Source organism: Sus scrofa, chromosome 2 (genome assembly GCF_054392235.1).
Source record: "Sus scrofa isolate SSC_HxYL_T2T_F1_AM1 chromosome 2, Sscrofa_HxYL_maternal_Yorkshire_Landrace_v2.0, whole genome shotgun sequence".
NCBI classification, from domain to species: Eukaryota; Metazoa; Chordata; class Mammalia; order Artiodactyla; family Suidae; genus Sus; species Sus scrofa.
Genome location: NC_139384.1, coordinates 6,222,791 through 6,236,235, shown reverse-complemented (window position 1 = coordinate 6,236,235; position 13,445 = coordinate 6,222,791). Strand labels below are relative to the sequence as shown.

The window sequence follows — 13,445 nt, the reverse complement described above, 5'->3', positions numbered from 1 at the left end:
GCTGGGAAGCGCAGTCAGGTCCCAGAGCCCCATTCCCGGGTCCCGTTTGCTTGTCGAGTTGCCGGGTGTGGGGATCCACTCACCGTGCCTCTCCTGGTAGCGGGCCCTTGCCCTGTCCCAAAGCCCTGCTCGTGTTTTGATGACGAGAGCAGGGTGTTCGCTTTTGCTTCCCTGTTCGTTTGTTTGACGTGTGCAGACCCAGCTGTGCCTCTCGTCGCCTGCCCAGCTCCGGCTGTGCCAAAGCTTTGCGGTCCCTGCGTGTTACAGCTTGGAGTCTTTCGCCTTTGAGGAACAGAGACGCCAACTCAGTGACTTAAACAGGCGGGATTTCAGATAATAGGACGTCTGCAAGGCTGGTTGATGCAGCAGCTCGGGACCCAGGTTCATTTTATGTTCCTGCCCTGCCATGCTCAGAACATCGGCTTGTCCCCGCTGGCGCCCCCGGTCTCAGGTGGTCTGCTGCCGTCCCGCGTGTCACAGATAGCTGCCAGAATCCCCAGCCGAGGAAGAGTGGCTGCCTCTTTCCTTGTCTCTCTCTTCATCGGTGGCCTTTTGGGTCGTTTCCACCTTTTGGCTCTTGTGAGTAAGGCTGGTAGGAGAAAGGAAACCGTGCCAGCTTCATTCAGCCTGCCCGCTCCAGAGGGTGGCGGTGGCCTGTTGGGGGAAAGCACCAGAGTGGGAGTGAGAGTTCCTCGTTCAGGCTTTACTTTGCCCTTGACTGCTAGGAATCAAGGTGTTTCCTTCTGAAACACGTTCGTGAGTCACCATGGGGTTTCCAGCAGAGCACTGCCTGGAACCAGACTCACACCAGACAGGCGGGTCATCCCCGAACAAGCCCATCCCAGCGGAACCAGAAAACTGGGCCTTGCCTTCCTTAATTGGAGCCTGACTTAGAGTCAGATATTGAACTGCAAAGAAAGTATTAGCCATTCAGCAAAAGAATTTAAATTACGGGTCTGTCCATATTTAGCGTTTCTTGCAATCATTTCCACTGTATGTAACACTGAAATCCTTTGTGGTTGTCTGCCGCAGAAATGAATCTTTGACCCGGCAACTTTAAATGTGCTTGACACCCCTGGGACTTTTGAGGATGCTTAATTTAATCTGGGCCGGTCTAGAGGCGGGGGCCGGGGTGAGGGAGAGTGCTCTCCTTTCGTGTGGAAGGTTATGCAGCTTGTCAGCAGAGGCCCGTGCTCCTGGAACTCCTGTTACTAGGCAGTAGTTACAGGCACAGGAAGTATCGTATTCTAACTTGTGTTTCAGGAGGCAGTAGGGAACCAGCCAAGCGCAGAGAGGAGTGGAGGTGACCGGCAAGGAGGGCCCTGCAGCGCTGCAGGTGCTGAGGGTTTTATCAAAGTAGGGGAGAAGGAGAGGCTGCAGTGTTCTGCTGGGGGCTCTGACTTCCTCTGCATGGCTCGCTGACCACATGCCTCTCCAGCAGCCACTGGGGGGTAGGGGCTATAAATTGCCCCTCTCCTTCCGCATCTCATGGGTTATCTCTTTAGTTTAACTGATTCTTATTTGTCTCTTGTGCTAACTTCGTTCTTGTCAAGCAGGGACTTGTCCTGCCAAAGAGAGCAGGAAGGTCACTTGACCGGGCCCTCTGGTTCCTTGTCTAGACAGCGTCCTCGGCCCTGTCCCTCAGGGACTCAGCTTGTTTAGACTCATGAACCTCCCTGAAGGGAAGGAGGAGGCATTAGAGACACACGGAACTCAGCCACCGTCTCTGAATGACAGTGAATTTTGAGCTCTCATTGTAACTTTCCACTGATCTGCTGTGCGTGTCTCTTCTCTGAGCCTCGTCCTCTGGTTGGTAGCGTGCAGATGTGCTGACCCTGGAGGAAGCTCGTGAAGAACTCATGAGAGAGGCCGGACCTCTGCAAGGGTAGAGCAGAGTCTTTCCAAGGGTCACTGCTGACCGAGTGCCACTGGAGGGGGTCGAGGAGGGGCGTGAGGCTGCACGGCCTCCCTCTGGGGGCTAAACGTAGCTCCTCGCGAGGAGCTGAGACGCGCATAGGGCAGCGCGTGTGCGGCGCGTGGCTTCAGGGCAGCGGTAGGTGGGTGTGATGGATGGACTCACGGGGTCCTCAAAGGCCACGCTTCCCCTGTAGGGACGCTGTGGTCCAGAATCGCTCTGTTAAATGGGGGTCGGTGCCCTCATTTACACTCTTTTAGATTAAGTGACTCTTATTTGCTGTCATAGATACTCTTCAGTTATTTGAGAAAAAGGCTGTGTTTTTCAAAGAGACGAAGAGAATGTGGGACATGGTAGGTGTCTCCTGATAGAGGTCCACAAGCCACCTGTAAAGTAGCCTTGCAGGCTCGAACAGAACCTGAGTTTGTTTAAAAAACAAAAACAAAAAACACCTCTAGACCTTACTATGGATTTAGAGGGAATCCGAGGGACAGAAACACAGTAAATGTTTTTTTAGGGATGCAGTCAGTAAATTCCAAACTACTTTATGGGACAAACTAGTTTCTTCAACAAATAAATAATAAGGGGGGGGAGGATGGAGAGGCCTCCTGTAGATTAAAAAGAGACTTGAGATGAATGAACCAATAGAAATATGTGGATCTGATTCAAACAAAAACAATGCAGGGGAAAATGTGGATACTGGCTGATTATTTTATGGTATTAGGAAGCTTATCGGGAGTTCCCTTTGTGGCTTAGTGGTAACAAACCCGACTAGTATCCATGAGGATGCAGGTTGGATCCCTGGCCCTGCTCAGTGGGTTCAGGATCCGGCCCTGCCACGAGCTATGGTGTAGGTTGCAGACATGGCTCATATCCCACCTTGCTGTGGCTGTGGCATGGGCTGGCAGCTGCACCTCTGATTTGACCCCTAGCCTGGGAACTTCCATATGCTGCGGGTGTGGCCATTAAAAAAAAAAAAAAAAAAGAATAAGCTTAATAATTATTTTTAGCTGTGAAAATGGAATTGTGGCTTTTTTTTTAAGACTATTCTTTAGAGATATATACTGAAATATTTACATATGAAGAGGTGTCTGGGATTTGCTTCAAAACAATCCAGGCAGGGTCGTGAGCGGGAGTACAGATGAGACAGGATTGTCATGCATTAAAAACTGTCGAAGCTGAGTGTGGGATAAATCCTGTTCATAAAACTGCTCCACTTCGTGAATGTTTGAAATTGTCCAGATACAAAGTAAACCTTTTTCAAAAACATTAGCAAAGATGTAAAGCTGGGCATCTTGACAGAGGCAGTCAGTCCGTGGCTGCCTGGAGCTGGGTGAATGGGGGCACTTGTTGCAGGGGGGGTACAAGGGAACTTTTGGGGTGACGGCAGTGTTCCATGTCTTGATTGTAGCCCTGGGAGTGCCTACCTTTAAGCTCATCAAACCGTGCATTTAAAATGAGAGCATTTGGGAGTTCCCATTGTGGCTCAGCAGTGAGGAACCCGACTAGTATCCGTGAAGACGCAGGTTCAATCCTGGCCTCGCGCAGTGGGTTAAGGATCTGGCGTTGCCCTGAGCTGTGGTGTAGGTTGCAGACGTGGCTCGGATCTGGTGTGGCTGTGGCTGTGGTGTAGGTGGGCAGCTGCAGCTCTGATTCATCCTCTAGCCTGGGAACTTACACATGCCGCACATGCGGCCCTAGAAGGAAAATAAATAGATAAAATGGGTGCATTTTATTTTATGTAAATTATACTGCAATCAAGTTGAATTAAAAATGAGTAGGAAGGGTTTTCATGTGTAGTATCCATAGTGTCAAATGGTCATTTGAAGGGGTTTGAGGCTTCCTAGCGCTGCCAGGCCACAGGAGTTATCTGACTTGGGCTGTGTCTCTTTCCTCCACTTAAAATTGTCATCATTTCCATTTCTGATTTTTTTTTTTTTTTTTTTTTTTTTTGGTCTTTTCTAGGTCCGCACCCGAGGCATATGGAGGTTCTCAGGCCAGGGGTCTAATCGGAGCTGTAGCCCCTGGCCTACACCAGAGCCACAGCAACAGGGGATCCTAGCCGTGTCTGCGACCTACACCCCAGCTCACGGCAACGCTGGATCCTTAACTCACTGAGCAAGGCCAGGGATCAAACCCTCAACCCATGTTTCCTAGTCGGATTCATTAACCACTGAGCCATGACGGAAACTCCTCCCCATTTCTGATTTTTCTGCAACATCTCTGATGTTTCCTTCTAACCATAAAGTGGACTTGAATTTCATGTGTCTGTCATCCAAGGGGATGTGCCTTTTGGTGCTAGAGTGAATGATACCAGAGACATCTAGCCATTTCCTGGGGTCATTCACTGAACACTAGCTGCCTTAGGACAGTCGGGAACTGAGTTGAAAACAGGTAAGTTGCGTTCTAATTGTGATGGTTTTCATCCCGTCTGTCAAGCAGCAAACTGGTCAGCCACTCGGCTTTGATCGCATGTCTTCTTTGCAGCAGTCCCTGCTGCGCTCTTGGTTTGCGGAGGCGAATGTGCTCTCCCTCTCGGGGGGAAGGCCGTCAGGACGCACATCGTCTCAGCAGGACGAGAAATGTGCGGCAGAGGTGGGTGCAGGATGCGGTGGGGGCTCCCTTTACCCTGGGCCGGGGCCTCCTGCCTCCCCCCGGGCCTCCTTCCTGATTAAGTCAGATGAGTCACCTGACAGAAGGTCAGGCACTTTGGGAAAGGTAGGTGGCACAGAAGGAACATGCCTCTTGCTCTGTATTTTGTTGTTGCTTTTTCTTTTAGATCCCAAGAACCGATGAGACTGCATTGCATCGACATTGCAGTACCTCTCTTACTCATTACTTCTCGTTTTTGCCATTTTCCCGCCTCCCCTCCCGTTCCGTTCCCCATTCCCATTAAGATCTCTGGTGTTGGAGTTCCCGTCGTGGCGCAGCGGTTAACGAGTCCGACTAGGAACCATGAGGTTGCGGGTTCGGTCCCTGCCCTTGCTCAGTAGGTTAGGGATCCGGCGTTGCCGTGAGCTGTGGTGTAGGTCGCAGACGCGGCTCGGATCCCGCGTTGCTGTGGCTCTGGCGTAGGCCAGTGGCTACAGCCCCAATTCGACCCCTAGCCTGGGAACCTCCATATGCCACGGGAGCGGCCCAAAGAAATAGCAAAAAAAAAAAAAAAAAAAAGATCTCTAGTGTTTAATATTTATCCTTGGGTATGTTTGTATCCGTGTGTGGTATATAAATAGCATTATGTCATAATTCTCATTTTGATCCTTTTCATTTTAAACTCTAAGTTCCATCCGCATTACTGTGTTTAGTTCATTGTAGTTCATCTCTAGCATCTGCCGAATTTTATTGATCTGTTCCTCCTGCTGACGGACACCTGGTTCGTTCTCCTGCACCACCCACACTGCTCCGAGCAAAGTCCTCACACAGATCTTCTTCGGGACGTGGAGGAGTTTTTTTTGTTTGTTTTTCTGTTTTTTTTTTTTTTTTTTTTTTTTTTTTTGTCTTTTTGCCTTTTCTAGGGCCGCTCCCGCGGCATATGGAGGTTCCCGGGCTAGGGGTCAAATCGGAGGTGTAGCCACCAGCCTACGCCAGAGCCACAGCAACTTGGGATCCGAGCCGCATCTGCAACCTACACCACAGCTCACGGCAACGCCGGATCCTTAACCCACTGAGCAAGGCCAGGGATCGAACCCACAACCTCATGGTTCCTATTCGGATTTGTTAACCACTGTGCCACGACGGGAACTCCGCGGATGAGTTTTTATAGCTAGGTACCAACAAGTCCAATTGATAGGTTCCTCGAGTCCATTCTGTTTTTTTTTTTTTTTTTTTTTTTAAGGCTGCACTTGCAGCGTTCGGAAGTTCTGGGGCCAGGGGTCAAATCCAAACCACACTCGGGTTCAGTCCTGGCCCAGGAACTTCCACATGCCATGGTTGCAGCCCAAAACCCCAAATTTGTATTTATCTACTTACTAATGATTTTGTACATCTCTTCATGAACAGTTCAGGCACCTGGGTTTGCTTTTCCGTGAGTTTTCCTGTTTCCCATTGGGTTTCCTTTTCAATGTTGACTTGGAGGCATTTCTCATGTATTCTACATATCAGCGTCTTGTTTGTATTAGACAATTTTAATGATATCTACTAATTTGCTGTATGTTTATTAACTTTGTTCATAATATCCTTTGTTGAAAATAAATCCTTAATTTTTATAAAGTCCAAAAAAAAAAATCCACGCCACAGCTGTGACCTATGGTGCAGCTACGGCAATACCAGATCCTTTAACCCACCGCTCTGGGCCGGGGATTGAACCTGTACCTCTGCAGCCACCCGAGCTGTGGCAGGTGGATTCCTAACCCGCTTCACTGTGGTGGGAATCCCTGTTTGTTTTTTGTTTTTGTTTTTTTGACTGCAGCTGTGGCATGTGGAAGTTCCTAGGCCAGGGACCAAAGCTAAGCCACAGCAGCTTTTTGTGCCACAGCAGTGACAATGCCAGATCCTTAACCCGCTGAGCCACCAGGGAACTTCCCCAAGTCTATTCTCCCTCCCCCACCCTCGGTCTTTATTAAGGGCCGCACCCTCAGCATATGGAAGTTCCCAGGTTAGGGGTCAAATTGAAGCTGTAGCTGCTGGCCTACACCACAGCCGCAGCAATGCCAGATCTGAGCTGCATTTGCGACCTACACCACAGCTCACAGATCCTTAACCCCCTGAGCGGGGCCAGAGACCAAACCCTCCTCCTCATGGAGCCTAGTCCAATTCATTACCGCTGAGCCACGACGGGAACTCCCAGTCCATTCTTAGTTTCACTAAGTACAGCATGACTGCTCTCTCTCTGTTCAGCACGATGTGAGCACCAAGCATCTGACTTTCAAATCCTTTGTCAGTTTGGCAGACGTAGCGTGTTTCTCCGATGGCTGGTGAGGATCAGGAGCTCTGTGTAAACCGGCCTATGCATTTTCCATTGATGAATGACCTAGTCGTATCCTTGTCCCATTTGCCCAGTGAAATTCTGTCTGTTCCAGATGTTAATCGTACGTCAGTGACACATGTTGCGGATGTCCTGGCCTTCACCCATCGTCAACTTTGTTCATATGTCTTTTATTCAACAGCAGTCCTACATTTTAATGTCATTTCCTTAGGTTTTTCAAGTATAAAGATTTGTGGAGTTCCCATCGTGAAGCAGTGGTTAACGAATCCGACTAGGAACCATGAGGTTGCAGGTTTGATCCTCGGCCTTGCTCAGTGGGTTAAGGATCTGGCGTTGCTGTGAGCTGTGGCGTAGGTCACAGATGTGGCTCAGATCCTGCGTTGCTGTGGCTGTGGTGTAGGCCGGCAGCTGTAGCTCCGATTGGACCCCGAGTCTGGGAACCTCCATATACCACGGGTGCAAAACAAACAAACAAACAAAAAAAACCCCTCTGATAACTTCCAATCACGGAATAAAATGCAAACTTTACTTTTACCTCAGGAGCAGCATGACCTATTCCTGAATATCCATCTAACTACATCTCTTATTCTGCTCCAGGCAAACAGGTCTGGTTTTTTTCTTTCACGCTGAGCCTGTTGTGTCCTCAGGGCGCTGGTGTGATTCTCTGACCTGGAATGTTCTGCCTCTAGCTATTTGCGGGGGTGGGTCTGGTCTCTCAGGTCTCAGCGCTGGGTCCCCCCTCCCTCAGTCTGAATTAGGACCCTTGCCCGCTCTCACATGTGGGGTCTTGTTTTTGGTAGCCCGTCTTGCTATCTGATGTCGTGTTATTTGCCCTTGTCTTTATTCCCTGCATCACTGCCCCACCGCTTCAGGGTAGGGCAGCCTGGCTGTCTCCTTCGTGGTTGTATCGGTGTTTGCAGCCGAGCTCTAGACGTGGTGGCAGTTGGGACATCGTCTGGGATGAATGAATGGGCGCCAAGGCAGCGTCTTTGCCGCGTGTGCAGAGTCGTGAGTGGCCCGAATGCCGCCGGCTGGAGGAGCTGCTCCCTGCTTCTCGCCAGAGGAAGGCTGCTGTCACTTTGAGAGCCTTAGATTAGGATCTGGCCCTGCCACGTGCTGTTGCTGCTGTTGCTGAGGCCTCGGGGAGTAACGTATCCTCTGTAGGTGTGTCTTGTCATTTACAGAGTGGAGATAACACATATCTTATTGGTGTTTTGTGAGGAGTAAATGAAATAATGTGAAGACACGGAGCAGGTACCAGGCAGGGCAGTGCCCCCAGCCTCTGTCTCAGCAGAGCTGCCTCCCTGGGTCCTGAAAGCTCCTTACACCCCTGGGCCAGCTCCCCAACACCCAGGGTCTGATGTGAAAAACGGTGCTTCTAACACGTGGTTTTGCCATGGACATTTGAAGCCAGTGTTATTCAAATTGCAGGGGGTGGGGGGGGGAACGGCACAGTTCAGGGGCACTCCGGGTGGTCTAAGCTGCAAAAGCAGCTTTGGGCTTGCTTTGGGGGTGCTCCGTTTCTATACGCCTGCTCCCCTCCGCCCTGCCCTTCTCCACCTCTCTCCCCTCCGCCGCCTCTTCGGCTCCCCCGGTAGCGGGTAGCTGCCAGAGGCCTCACACTTGACTGACGCTCAGGGCCAAGGATGTTGCCGACCCCAGGACAGGTCATGGAGCTGCCGGTAAGGCTCATGGTTTGTGATCCAGTGTCGTGCAGGTCTTGGAAGGGTTTTGCCGGCCAGCAGTCTTGAGGAAGGAGGGCCGCACATTCTGAAGGAATAGATTTGTTGGTATGTGTTGTCCGGGCTCGCCTGTCTGGCAGACCTGTTTGTTATATGTACCTTGAAGCAATACATTCCACCTTAAAAAAAAAAAGGAATTGTGACTCTGTGGCGTCTGGTGGAAAAGGCTGGAGCAGCAAAACAGTTACACGGGTAACATTCGTGCTCTTCGCGTGTGATATCGAGCAAGGCACTTAACCTCCTGCCTTTCCAGATGCCCGCGCTATGCACCCCACGTTCATTCTGCTTTCTCGGAGCCAACCGTGTCCCTGAGACCCGTCTGTCTTTGAGGTCGCTGCTCCAGGCCCCTTCCCCTCGCCCTCGCCCTGTGAGCTCCGTCCCCCTGCCCTGCAGCCCGGGCCTCAGGGGCTGGCACTCCGGGCCTGCTGCCTGGGGATGGTGGGAGCTCGGAGCAGCAGGAGCTCCCTGGAGACTGTCTGAGCTCTCCCTGGTGCTCCTGCTTCTGGGGACCACATGACACTGTTTGTCGTCACCCTTTTGGATTTGGATAAGCAAATACAGAAGTCCGTTTTATTTGATTTTCTTTTTCTGTAATCACCGGGCTATGAAAGCATTTCTAATGATTGATAGATGAGTATCCCCCACTTGGGACCACCCCATGACTGGGGAAGCCGGCTCAGGGAGCCTCTACCTGGAGCCGCCACCGTGTCCTGGACCACTGGTGCCCCCCGATGGCCTGGAGAGAAACTCGGTCACAGCGTCGTCACCGTCCTCCTCTCCCACCCTCCCTGGGGATTCCCTCCCTACCCGGCCTTCACGCGCTTTTATTCCGTTTTACCTGCGTTTTAGGTCATGATGCTTCGGGTGATTCTTCTCATCTCCTCTTGGAGCTGGTTATTTATTGCTCTCTCATCCTCAGAGCATCTTCTTTCTTGTCCCCATTCATTCTTTTCGTTATGGTTTTGAACCAAAAACTCTCCCCATCACAGCCAAAAGGTATTTAGTGGCGTGTAAGACAAAAGGAAGCACTAGATTTCGAAGTGAGATTCGGTGTCACAGTAAAGTTGGTGTTGCTGACGTTTAGAGCTTTGGAGAGAGGAGTTAGGAGGTTGCCTTCAGAGCCTTGACAGATTGTGGTCAGCCTTCTCCGTCTTGTCCAGCTGACCTTTGCTTTGTCGTAAGCACCGTCATTCACAGTGACAAAGACTTTTCTTCCCTTTTGCTTTACCTCCTCAGTTGCTGGGATTCCGGGGGCGTTTTCTCCTTGGAAAAAGCGCGGCTGCTCCGTGTCTCAAGATGCCTGGGTTCGCCAGGTTTGCACTGACAGGCTGGCCAGGGACCCCCGGCCTTGCACAACTATCGCCCATTTGTGCGCTGAATTTTTGGTCCTATTGGTTTGTTCGTTCGTGCTCATTAGCTCACAGTCAGACGGCAGTGAAAGTGACACTGACATCTAGGTATCGCTCAAGGGTTAGGGGTTTTATACAACTGAGAACCGCACTGCTGGGACCTCGTGCTTAATTCTCCAACCCTAACCCACTCTCTTGCCCAGTCCTTCTTGTGCTTTGCGTAAGGGGAGAGCCAAGGGAAGGAATGGGAATGAAATAGGATTGCCCAGCCCGAACCACCAAAAACTCAAAATACTCCCAAGTGCTGGAGTCATGAGTGGGTAAGTCGTGTACACCCGCCATTCCTCCTCCCCCACCCCCTGCCCCCGGCCCCAGGACATTGTGCTTTGAGTGAAAAGTTAGAGCCCCGAGCACAGTGGTCTCCGGTCCTTTGGGAGGTGAGAGGGCCTCGCGGCTTTGCTTGTGTGCTCTGAACTCTTCCGGAGGTGATGTCATCCTTGGGTTGGAACGGCATCATTTTAGAGTCTGACGGAACCTCAAAGATCATGTTGCTGAGTTCCCGTCTTGCGTGGTCCTCCCTTCCAGAAATTCCTAGAAGTTGGCTGGTTCGCCTTGGCCTGATTCTTAGAAAGGTCTTCCATACGTTCAGCTGACATTGAACTCACAGAAATGTCTTCCATTAACCCCGACTCAGCCATTTACAGCAGCGCGAGACTCGTCTTCTCCCTCTTCCCCAGGAGGGCAACTGTGTTTTTGATGCCAGTTGTAACCCCCCTTTGTCATCTTTCTCCGGGTTTTGCTCACAGTGGGATTTACCATGCAGGTGCTTTTCTTTTTTTCTTTTTTTCTTTTTTTCAATTTTATTTTCCCACTGTACAGCAAGGGGATCAAGTTATCCTTACATGTATACATTACATTTTTTTTTCCCCACCCTTCATTCTGTTGCAACATGAGTATCTAGACATAGTTCTCAGCAGGTGCTTTTCTTGATACAGTCAAAGGTCTCCACTTTTAAAAAAGAGCCTCTGGGTTTTGTTTATATCATTCGGATGTTGTTCTTGCTTAGAGAGGCCTCACCCACTCTGAGGTTATTTTTTGAAAGTTTTCCTCATATTTTCTTCTCATACTGTAATAGATTTGCTTTTATGTTTAACTCTTCGATCCTTCGGGAATTCATTTTGCTGTAAGACGTGCGGGTGGAGGTACACTTTCATTTTTTTTCCCGGTTAGCTACCCGATTATTCCAACACCATTTATTAAATTATTCATTTTCTCCCACTGATGTGAAATGCCATTATATTAAATGCATGATTTACTTCCGGACTTATTCCCAGGATCTTTCATAGGTTTTGCTGCCAGGCAAACTGTCACACATCTTATATACATTCATTATTGAAATTTTTAGCTTAAGTGTAAAATTTTTCCTACACTTATTATAGTTCAGCGTGCGACCTGTCCTCCGGCCTGTCAAGATGGCCTGGTTCTTTCTTTTTGCACCAGCAGCCTCTTGTTTTATTCCACCTGCAGATTAACAAGCATCTCTTTCATGTCGTTATTCAGGCCAGGGGTTAAGAGAGAGCGACAAAACTGCTGGTCAGTGTAGGGCTGTCCTTTGAGCTCAGTGGGCAGCCGCTGCTCACGTTCCTGTATCATGTTGTGTTACAAAGAGCTTAGCATTTTCGTGTCAGTTGCAAGACTTTGTTTGGGCATCCCCTTGTTTTCAGTGTTTCTCAAACTTCAGTGTGCACAAGAAATAACCTGAGAGGATTTCCCGTCATGGCTTAGCGGTAATGAAGCTGACTAGCATCCATGAGGACGTGGGTTTGATCCCTGGCCTCACTCAGTGGGTTGAGGATCCCGCGTTGCTGTGGCTGTGGCGTAGGCCAGCAGCTGTAGCTCCGATTGGACCCTAGCCTGGGAACCTCCATGTGCCACGGGTGCGGCCCTAAAAAAAATTAATGAAAGAGTAACTTGAGAATCTTGTTAACCTGCAGATTCTGATTCAGTGGTCCTGGAGTTAGGCCACGATTCTGTATTTCTAAAAAGGCTCCAGACTGTGCTGGTGCTGCTGGTCCATGGACTCACCCAATACAAGCCCAAGACCAGGATGAGTCCAGCGAGATGCCCTGAATGTGACATTTAAGGAGGCACATACAGTCAGGTTTGCTCAGGTGGCAGTCTTGCATTTGCTTGCACCTGAGGGTAAGTACTTCCCTAAATGTGCCCTGGGTGCCTTCTAATCCCAGCCCCGATGTCACGTTTCTTAGAATTGCTAGAATCACTCCTGATGAACCTAATAGGACTCCTGGGTGGTGAGACCTTACTATCTTCCTTTTAAAACAAATTCCCCTGGTGATTCTCAGGCCTGCCAAAGCTTGAGAAGCACTGACGACAAAATTTAGAAGTTCTGACTTTGAGGACTAGTTTCTTAAGTAAGTCCTGTTGAGACATTAATGCTGACGACCTGAGAACATCCCCGTACCCTTTGCCTTCAGTGCGTGTGGTGTGCTAAACCCCGACACTGGCGATGGTTGCTTAGGTAGCGTCAAGCCACAGATGAAGGAAAGCCTCCTCGTATCTGACAAAGCAGCCTCCACCCTGTTCTAATGAACTGTAACATGGAGTTCATTCAGAGTCTAGCTCTTGTATGTAATTAAAGCTTACTCGAGGAGTTCCCGTTGCGGCTCCTTGGGCTAAGACCCCGACATTGTTTCCGTGAGGATGGAGGGTTGATCCCTGGCCTCGCTCCGTGGGTTAAGGATCTGGTGTTGCCACAAGCTTCAGCATAGGCCTCAGCTGCAGCTCCAATTCGACCCCTGGACTGGGAACTTCCATATGCTGCAGGTGGGGCCATAAAAACAAAACAAACCTATACCTCAGTTAAAAAAAAAATTTTTTTTTACAGAAAAAAAAGGAAAAGCTTAATTGAAAAAGTGCTATAGGCCGGTGCTTCTCAAACATTAATGTGTATACAAATCTCCTGAGTATTTGAAATGACTCTGAAGTGATGCTCAAGTGTCTGAGCCACAGCTCTAGAGAGTTTTGCTTCACCTCTAGTTTTAGAACCTCTTTGTAAGTGTGAGAGGGTTTTGGTGAGGAATGTTTGGAGAAGTTCTTCATGAATTTTACTTCAGGACACAAGAAAAGAAGCTTAAGTTGTTTCCACTTTCTTGCTGCGAATGCAAAGAACGCATCCATCATATTCATACATGCACGTTATGTGTTTTGTTGTCTGTCGTGCAGCAGCGTCATTCCATTGTGTAAAGCCCTAAAGTATGCTTATCCTGAACTTCTTGCCTATTTAATGCAGTGGTACCGTTTCCCTTGGTGGATCTGGGAGGTGTTTTCTCATCCCCCAGGTTATGAACACTGAGCGGATCAAACTATAGCCCAGGTAGAGTGGGCTCATCGCGTACCCATCAGCATCTTGTGAAAGAAGCGGGCGTGAACACAGCTCTCAGATGCAAACCTGGTGCTTTCTGTGACTCCGAGCTGTTTGTTTAAACCAAATGGGA

The 13,445-nt window shown here is 49.6% G+C and overlaps 1 protein-coding gene across 31 annotated transcripts in view; it reads left to right on the top strand.

Annotated features, from left to right (window-relative positions):
- PACS1 (phosphofurin acidic cluster sorting protein 1) overlaps positions 1–13,445 on the top strand; it is a 140,120-nt gene that overhangs the window by 50,288 nt on the left and 76,387 nt on the right. For 2 of the 31 annotated variants that reach the window (XM_085010682.1, XM_085010666.1), the window contains exon 1: positions 11,925–12,132. The exons of the other annotated variants lie outside the window; for them this stretch is intronic. The gene's annotated coding sequence lies outside the window, so the exon portion shown is untranslated. Of the gene's footprint in view, positions 1–11,924; positions 12,133–13,445 lie in introns of those variants that run through there. 31 annotated transcript variants of the gene reach the window in all.